A 9,744-nucleotide genomic window follows, 5' to 3' on the forward strand; every position below is an offset into this window, starting at 1 on the left:
CCTAAAGGGGCTCCTTGCAGGGCCTGACAGGCCAAATAGACACACTGGAAACAAACAGTCACCAGGACTCCCTTCGGATACAGGTGCTGGAGCAGGCGGTGCAGGACCTCCAGTGGCAAAACCAGGCCCATGAACGCTGCTTCGCAGGCCAGGAGGACCAGCGCCGGCTTAACAACTTGAAAATCAGGTGGATACCCGACGCGGTCCCTGAGGAGGAGCGGCCGTACTTAAGGAGACTGATGGGAGACTTGCTGCCACCCAAGTAGGCCAAAGCAACACCCTTGGAAGGGTTTTTTCGTATCCCTAAGCCACCCAAAGCATCGAGCGACCTGATTATTCAATTCAGGCACGGAGCAGACAAGACAGCAACCTTGAAGGCAATCAGGGGTAAGGCAAACTACCGCTTTGAAAATATGGCTTTGGAATTCTATAATGACCTGTCCGGCAGCACAATGGCGTGGCGGAGGTCACTCAAACCCCTTACCTCACTCCTCCAACAGCGCAATATAGTATACCGCTGGCGTTTGCCCCGTTTGCTCCAGGTGACACAAGGCAAGATCACCCACCAAATCCATGACCTACAAGACGCAGCCACACTCTTACAAGATTTAGGACTGCCGCAGGACTGTCTACTAAAGCTACAGCCGCAACCCGCCACCAGGCCCACGTACACCTGGGACCCGAGCAAGGTCACCTCGTTCACACCACGACGACCCGCAACGGAACCGTACGTTTCAGCAATGACATGAAACCCCGTGAGGCTCTCTGACCGGGACTGATCATAACAAAGTTGTTCCTCATGCTACTTCATAATACTGCTTAAAGTTATCTGTTCCTTGTTTATTTAGACTCTCTGAGACACACCACTCCAGACACAGCACGCCAAATGTGTTGCAGCAGTGATATGAAGCCCCGTGAGGCTCTCTGACCGGGACTGATCATAACAGGGCTGATCCAACCAAGTTACTTTACAATGCTGTTTAAAGTTATATGTTCCTTGTCTATTTCGACTCTCTAAGATACACCACACCAGGCACTGCAGCATAATAATCCCCAATACAAGCAAGGCTCAACCTAGCAGACACCTTACCCACTAGGCCAGGGAGCCCAACACCCAGCATTGACTTGGGCAACCGAGTGGCCAGAATAGCACAGATAACCACCCCTACCTAACAAGCCCATACACCGAGGGTGAAGAACCCTTATTACCTGCCTATACAAACGGGCCTGCGTAAACGGAGGCCTAACCTAAGGCCTAAACGCCCTAATACATACCCCACGAACTCCTCTTAACGCAAACCTCTAGGCACAGCACACACCCTAGTAACTACCCTCTATTTACCACACAAGACGCACAGGCTCCCTACACAAGAGCTCGCTACTTTTGATCCTAAGAGCACATAACATACTCATTAGAGACCCTACCCTACACTTCACATCTCAAACAAGTATACGTGCACTAGTTTAAAGATGCTGCTAGCGTTGTTCTACAATACCATTACCTGTCATTTATAGGGTGCTATTAACCCAGCTCACACTTGTACTAAACAGAGTCTGCAATACTTACTCATCTATCAGTTGGTGCCTTAGCGATACGTTAAGTAAGCCTGATAATGCTGCACAACGACCTCCAAACACTACCCTGACAAACACACTGTTCCCGTCAGGCTTAAAACTTATACAGAAGAAAATACGCAAATAACCATGCCACTGTACATTTCTTACAAAACCTGACCCACGCTGATATAGTGTTTGATATCTGTTGTTTCATACTATCTCATTCTACTTAATCCCACTCTGACACAACAACTGCTTAGTTAAGCTTGACAAAACCATACAAACTGTGCGAATTCTTCTACCACTGTATAACTTTTGTAAATATTGAAATACGCTGTTGTGGCGTCTGTTTAAACCATGTACCCACCTGCACAACAAAAATAAAGAATAAAAAAAAAATTTAAAAAAATCTCAGCCGCAAAGTACTGCTGGGAGGAAGTGGCTGTCACTTCCTCCCAGCTCCCTCCCCACTGCGCCGCACGGGAGGGAAGAAAGCCAGGCCGCGGGAGCCACACCGACTCCCATCAACCACAGCCTTCCACCTGCAAAAAAAAATATGTTAGTATGTCTGTATGTATGTCAGAATGTCTGTATGGAGGTATGTCTGTATGTATGTCAGAATGTCTATATGTATGTCAGAATGTATGTATGTATGTCAGTGTTGGGGAAAATATTATATATATATCTGTTTAATATGTGCTTGATTAAGTCTGTGTGTATGAGAGGTCAGGAATTATCTTCAAAGGGAGTTTCTGTTTAGATAGTTGGACAGATACAGCATCTGAAAGACACCGATCACATTTTACATATCAACTGGTCTTCAAAGGAGTCTCTATCTAGGAAATCACACCTTAGGTTAGAGGCAAAGGGATGGCTGGGAAAGTTAACACTTAAATAAAATAACAGGATAGATAACACTTTGGGCCTTGGGAAAGTAAATCACATTTACATATCAATTGAGCTGAGGAGTTTGCTATTTACAACATGGGAACCAATTCCTTTAAAAATAGAAGATACTGACATCACATTAGATTAGGTTTGGTAAGACACACATGCTGCACATAACATCTCACAGCACATACACAATGTAGCCGATATTATTAGATTTGCTATTTATTATATTGTTGCTGTGTATATCTTTAATATGGCATGTAAAAATGTAAATGCAAAAATGGCTTGTTCAGAAAATGTTAAACAGTGGCTTATGAATTATATTAAGAGACATGGTGGTCCTTATGAAATCTCTCAGGATGGTAAACAGTCATGAGAAAAGATGCAGGAGTTTTTAGGAGAAATGTTATTTGATAAAAATGTTTCTGATAAAAAAAAGAAAAGGGTGTATTATGCAAGCATTACTATCATGTTGTTTAAAATTAGAGGGCATTGTAAAAATAAAGGAGGATGAAATGGCAGAGCTTAATTCAGTAATGAACATGAAATCTGAGAAATTGAATAATACGATTGTAGATCTAAGAGTGCATGCAGTTACAACTGGTGAAGCTTTGATTGAAAAAGCCAAAATGTGTGAGGAGCTTACAGTGGAGAATGAGAGGCTGAATGAGAAAATTTTGGAGATGCAAAAAGAATTGGATGAATGCAGACATGCTACTAATATGGCTTTTAATAAAATGGCAGAAAGTATGGCACCTTTGAGTAGGTCTCCTGTATCTGAAATTCCAGGGTCTATTGCTAACCCAAGGATTGGAGATACAGGATACAAACCTATTTATTCATTGGAGGATTTGAAACAAAAGTCAGTGACAAATCTCCCTGCTGCTCCAACTACAACAACCAGTGTTGAATCCTGATAATTCTGGAGAGATTCAGCTGGTTACTAAGCAGTTAAAGCCACAAGAAATGGATGCCATAGTTAGAGAAATAGGGCAGGTCCCTCAGCAGGATATCAATCGCTTTTTGCAATGGTTTTGTGGAATTCAAAGAGTGAAAGAGATGTATAGTTTGACAACTAGTGATATGGAGAGAGTGCTGCAGAGAGTTGTTGGAAATGGATCGTGGGTCAGGATTGTACAGACATGTGGTCAGCAGCATAGAACTAGGTATATGTTGAAATAGATCTTGAGAGCACTTTATGGAATTACATCAAATGTGTCATTGTCTGGAAAAATTAAACAGCTGAAACAAGAGTCTCCGTATGAATTGTCAGCTAGAATCTCCACAGTTATGGAACAGTTTGGTGTCCGTAATCCTGGTTTTGAACAGGGAGGGATGGTGCATAGAGCAATGTTTTTGGATGCATTAGAGGAAGATATTAAGGATGAGATATTATCTGTAACCCCAAACCCATCAGAAATGTGTGATTTACTGTTAAGAGCTGATAATTTGTGGCGAAGAAAGGTTAAAAATGAGAGTTTTGCTGTAGATGCTGCCAGGATTTTCAGAGTAGAGAGGAGAGACAGGTCTACCATGTATCCTCAGAAACCAAATCAGGGGAAATAGATTTCAGCATATGGGAAATTTTAGAGGTGAGAATGAATCTGGTAGTGACAAAAGACGTAGCGATCCACAGAGGGACCATAGGAATAGGGATAGTGCTAAAGAGAGCAAGGTAATGGGAGACAATTGGAGGAATAGATGGGAGGAGCCTCAGGTAATCAACAATAATTGGAATAATAATAATAACTGGGAGAGGCTAAAATGGAGAGATAATAACTGGGAAAATCACAGTTGGAGAGAAAAACGAAGAAACAACAGAGAGAATATTTGGAGAAGGAACCATAGATGGGATGAGCAGCCCAATAGACGAAATTGGGATAATTGGAGGAATAAAGAAGGGAATAGCGAATACTGGGACCTGAAGAGACAGACTGAGAGATTGGAGGCAGAAGTAAAAGCACTTAGGGAACATATGAGAGAGGAGGGAAAGACTGATCAATTGAGTGTCCCCACCAATTAATAACTCCCATAATATTTTTTTTTTTTCTCTACATCTGTATGTATGTTTGTTTTTCTTTTGTTTCTATTTATGGTTACCAATAAAAATAGCCGTAAGCTGATTTTTGATTTTTATCTTTGTATGGCAACAGACCGTTGTCAGTTTTCTTGCATGCTGACAAACATCTTTGATGGTTTGTCGTTGTTTTTTTTTAAAAGGGGATATAACCGAGCTTCAGATTGGAAACAGAGTAAAGTTGCAATTTTTTTCCCCCTACCATCCATTTCCAAAACCAAAATGGAAAGGTCCATATATTGTGCTTGACAAAATTGGCCCTTCTGTGTATTTGTTAGACGTGGGAGATGAGAACTTTATGCCAAGTTAATGTAAATGTTAACATAGTCTCTTAGTTCTCTTTTCCAGATAATAGGAGATGGAGTGGATCCCTGGAAGAGCAGCCCACATAAGGAATATGAAGTGCAAGAAAACAGCAGTCGTGATGTGGTGGTTATGTGTATCGTTTTTTATGTATATACTGTATAGCTTAGGAAGGAATGTCATGATGAAGAATAATAATAAAATGGTACATCAGAGTACTCCAGTAGAGGGTTATCATAGGGAGAAAAGGAATTCGGAAAATTCAGAGAATATCAAAGTAAGATTAAAAGTAAAGGAACAATCACCTGATGTTACATGTAAAGACAATCTTACAGTCGTTGGGCCTATAGGGGGGTGGATAGTGGTACAATGTAATATTTCAATGCCTAAAACTAACTTTCCCTCCGAATTTGCAGGTTGGAAATATCCAGGAGGAAGTGATTTACATAAGAGTACCAGTATATTTTGGGCCAATGCCACAAAGGAAGTGAGGATAAAGATGCTGCTGGAGAGAAATTTTACATTTTCCCAGGATGGTGTTGTAACATGCAGCCCCCATCAGACTGGATTACGTAATACAGTTGACCCAGCAATTAACATAAGAATTATAAATTCTCAGGACTGTCCAACTACCACCCTGTGGCCAGAGCATGGCCTTTTCTTACAACCAACACAAACTGTTGCGTATACTGATGTATCTTATGTAACATTACCATTGTTGTTAAATTTTTCATTATTTAATATACCAGAGAGTTGCCCAGAGATGATGAAAGAATGGTTTAAAAATGTATTTCAAGCACATATTAATCTATTCTGGCATGCAACACAAGGGCTCCAGTTTAGAGAGAGAGAGAAAAAAAAAGGAACTGGGTACTGATATAATCTCAGGACTCAGTTTGGGAACATCAATTTGGAATAGGGCAGACATAGAGGGTCTTAACTCACGAGAACAAAATTATGTTAATGGGTTGCAGCAAATTATGCTTAAAGAGGGACGAGTGGATTTTAACACTCTAGCTAAAACTGATGTCACGATACAGAACATTCACACAGTTGCTGCAGATTTGCAGTGGATTAATATATCGGTGAATGCTCTCAGAGAATCAGTTAATAACAATAATGTATCTAAAGCTATGGTATGTGGTATAGTTGGAAATTTACTAGACGAACATCTAAATTTAGGCTTCCAAGAAATAAAACGAGGGGAATGGCCCAGAATAATAAATTCTACCCTAGTCTTTGATCTGGTTAGGGAATATGGCATAGATTGTCAGAATGTAGTCCTTTCCAAAATTAAAGGTCTGCAGAGCTGGTGCAATAAATGCAAATTAGGAAAAAAAGGTAATTCCATTAATAATTGACATTCCAGTTCGGACAGAACAGCCTGTACCTGTTTATAAGATGACTTTGTTTGGTGAGTTGGAAGTGGCTAATCGCACTAATGTTTTAACCCCTTCCCGACCGCGGACGTATCAGGTACGTCTGGCAGAAAACAGTCCATAATGACCTTGGACGTACCTGGTACGTCTGCACCTATTTTGAGCTCTGGAAGCTCTGATAGTATAGCAGTGATGTACTGCATGTGATGAGTGCCTTGAGGGGTCCTGGCACTCCGTGCATATAAAATAATATATATAAAAAAATAAATATAAAATAAAGAAAATGATCAATATTAACTCCCCCCCCCCTTTTTTTTTCGAAAGGCAGTGAATCATGGGGCTTCTGGGGGCGTCCCTAGCATGCCGCATCATAAGGGGCAGGCTGGAGTCATACAATCACAGCTTGCCCCATTAGCAATTTCATCCCAAGTGTGTTCCCCATTTCTCTGATTAGTGTGGATCTGCCTCCCTCTCTTCACTTGTGTTTTAGTGTGAGAGAGAGAGAGAGAGATCTGTGGTTTAGCTAGAGAGATTTAGGTATTTATAGGTAGGGATTTGTAAAATCTTGAGACCCAAAGGCTCTTTTCAGAGCCATTAACCCCTGTCTTGCCAGTGATCACTATAATCACTGGCTCTTGCACAGCAGATCTTTTCTGCTGTTTGTGCCTTTTTTTTAGGGGTTCATTTTTTTGTGATCTTTTTTGAGACCCAAAAGCTCTTTTCAGAACGATTAACCCCTGCCCTGCCAGTGATCACTATACAGATCACAGGCTCTTGCACAGCATCACTTATTTTGCTGTCTGTTCATTTTTTCAGGGGTTATTTTTTTTTTTTTTTTGTGACAGGTCACTAAGTAAAGCAATTGTGATCATGGCACACGGGTCACGGAAGACAACCCGCGCTGAGCAGTCATATGCCACCCTTGCGCTAGAGTCTGACGCGTCTATGTCAGACTCTGACCCTGATTTTGACCCTGCCAGGTGCTCAGATACATCATCACTCGATACAGTGTCTACTGCTAGTGATGTATCTGGTGATGTTGTATCTGTGCCTGCTAGTCCCCCTGCCAGAAGGAGACGTGCTGCTCCAGCTGGCAGAACTGCTGAGGAGTGGGTAGTGCCTCATAACCAGAGGCCAGACATCCCATCCTTTACTGCAAATCCTGGCATTAATTTGGATGTCACAGGATTTAGCCCTCAGCAGTTTATGGAGGTGTTTCTGGGCGATGATGTATTGGGGAACATTGTCGCCCAAACTAATTTATATGCCCATCAATTCCGAGCTAAAAAAACGGACTCTTTTTTGGCAAAGCAGCAATGGGCCCCCATCGATGTGCCAGAATTTAAAAGATTCTGGGCATTGACTATGCTGATGGGCATCATAAAGAAGCCCTCCATCCGCTCCTACTGGAGCAGTAGCCCCATCTGCTCTACCCCCATTTACTCCCAATGTATGTCGAGGAAGAGGTATGAAATGATTCTGCATTTCATGCACTTCAGCGACAACAGCCTGTGTCCCCCTAGGGAGCATCCCCAGTTTGACAGGCTGTATAAAATCCGCCCCCTGATTACCCACTTTGCTGCCAGGTTTGCAGAGGCTTATACACCTGGAAGGAATATATGCGTGGATGAATCCCTGATGAAGTATAAGGGAAGGCTGGGATTCAAGCAGTATGTTCCTTCCAAGCGCTCTAGGTATGGTGTAAAGATGTATAAGCTCTGTGATAGCGAGACTGGGTATACTCAGGCCTTCCGGGTGTACGAGGGAAAGGATAGCCACCTTGACCCTCCAGGTTTCCCAGAACATATGGGAACCAGTGGCAAGATTGTCTGGGACCTGATATTCCCCCTGATGAACAAAGGGTACCACTTGTATACTGACAATTTTTATACAAGTGTCCCTTTGTTCAAGCTACTGTACTGTTTTGATACAGTAGCTTGCGGCACAATTAAAAAGAACAGCACAGGTTTCCCAGGACAACTTGCACGCACCCGGCTACGGAGGGGGGAGACCTCAGCTCTGCGCCAAGAGGAGCTGTTGGCAGTTAAGTACAGAGACAAGAAGGATGTGTACCTTCTTACCACCATCCACACTGAGGGGACTGTGGAGGTCCCTGTACGTGGCAGAGCTGAGAGAACGAGGAAGCCAGTGTGCATCAAGGCCTATAACCGTCATATGGGTGGGGTTGATCTGGCAGATCAGCTGCTGCAGCCCTACCTAGTTATACGAAAGACAAGGGCCTGGTACAAAAAGGTTGCAATCTACCTAATGCAGATTGCAACCCACAACGCTTTCTTGTTGTTCAAAAAAGCAAACCCCGGGACGCAACTGAGATTTTTACAGTTTCAGCTCCAGATCATTTCGGGGATTTTGTACCGTGATGCACCTGCTCCCCGGGCGGTGATGGGAGAGAGCAGAGTTGGGGCTACACATTTTATTTTTAAAATCCCCCCTACTGCGGCAAAACAGAGTCCCCAAAAAAGATGCAGGGTCTGTTCTAAGAGGGGGCAGAGAAAAGACAGTGTATATTACTGTCCTGATTGCCCTGGGCAGCCTGGACTCTGCATTGGAGACTGTTTCAAACGATACCACACGCTGGCCCATTTTTAATTTATTTTTTGCCGTTCAGTTATTTTTTTTTGGTGTCTTTTTCTTTGGGGGGGGTTGTTACATTTACCCCGTGCATGGGGGGCATGGGTGTCCTTAGGAGGCCTCGCAGAAAACAACCCTGTAAGGGGTCCGCGGGCGGCTAGTAGGGGAGGCTGCTCGCAACTCGCAGCACTCACCCTCAGTCCATCGCCGCCCGCGGTCTCCCCTCCTCCTACCTGTCGGCGAGCGGCGTCTCCTCTCCGCCGCTCGCATCCGTCACGCCTCCCAGCGGCAGCATGTATAACGCTGCACGCTGAAAGGTCGTTGATTTATGCAAACGCCGGGGTCACGTGAGTGACCCGGCGTTAAAGCAACAGTACCACAATCACAGTGGGAGGCTTAGATATCTCCCACATGTGATTGTTAATTCTGATTGGAAGTTATCCAATCAGAATTTAACCTAGGGTATTTATACTCACCTTTCCTGTTCCTCCCTGCCCTGTTGTGGTCTTTGCTGTATAGTATTGATTCTGAACTTGTGATTTGTGGTTACGTACTCTCTGGCTTGTTAAGCTGACTTTGTGACTTTCTCCTACCCTTTGACCTCGGCTTGTTTCTCGTTATTCTGTTTTCTGGTTCCCCTGACTATTCTGTGTGTGCTTAGCCCGGCCACTCTAAGGTCCGGTACGGCACCTTTTCTGTGTGTGTGTGTGTGTGTGTGTGTCTGTTAGCGTGTTAGGTTCCCGGAATCGTGATAAACCCGGGGTGTGTTCCACAGTCAAAAAGCGGTGTGCGTGTCTACGTTTCAAGTATGTACCCTTTTGTGGCGATATATAAAACTGGGGTATGTGTTAAGCCCCAAGCTAAAGATAGGCCTATCAGAAGACATACTCTCAATTTCAACTCAAATGGCAAGTCATTCAGTTGTTACCGTACCTTCCCCAAATC

The 9,744-nt window shown here is 43.4% G+C and overlaps 1 pseudogene; it reads left to right on the plus strand.

Annotated features, from left to right (window-relative positions):
* The first annotated feature begins 2,728 nt into the window (after positions 1–2,728).
* Positions 2,729–4,014, plus strand: LOC134601665 (uncharacterized; annotated as a pseudogene).
* The last annotated feature ends 5,730 nt before the right edge of the window (positions 4,015–9,744 follow it).

The sequence above is a fragment of the Pelobates fuscus genome, chromosome 3 (genome assembly GCF_036172605.1).
Source record: "Pelobates fuscus isolate aPelFus1 chromosome 3, aPelFus1.pri, whole genome shotgun sequence".
Classification (NCBI taxonomy): domain Eukaryota; kingdom Metazoa; phylum Chordata; class Amphibia; order Anura; family Pelobatidae; genus Pelobates; species Pelobates fuscus.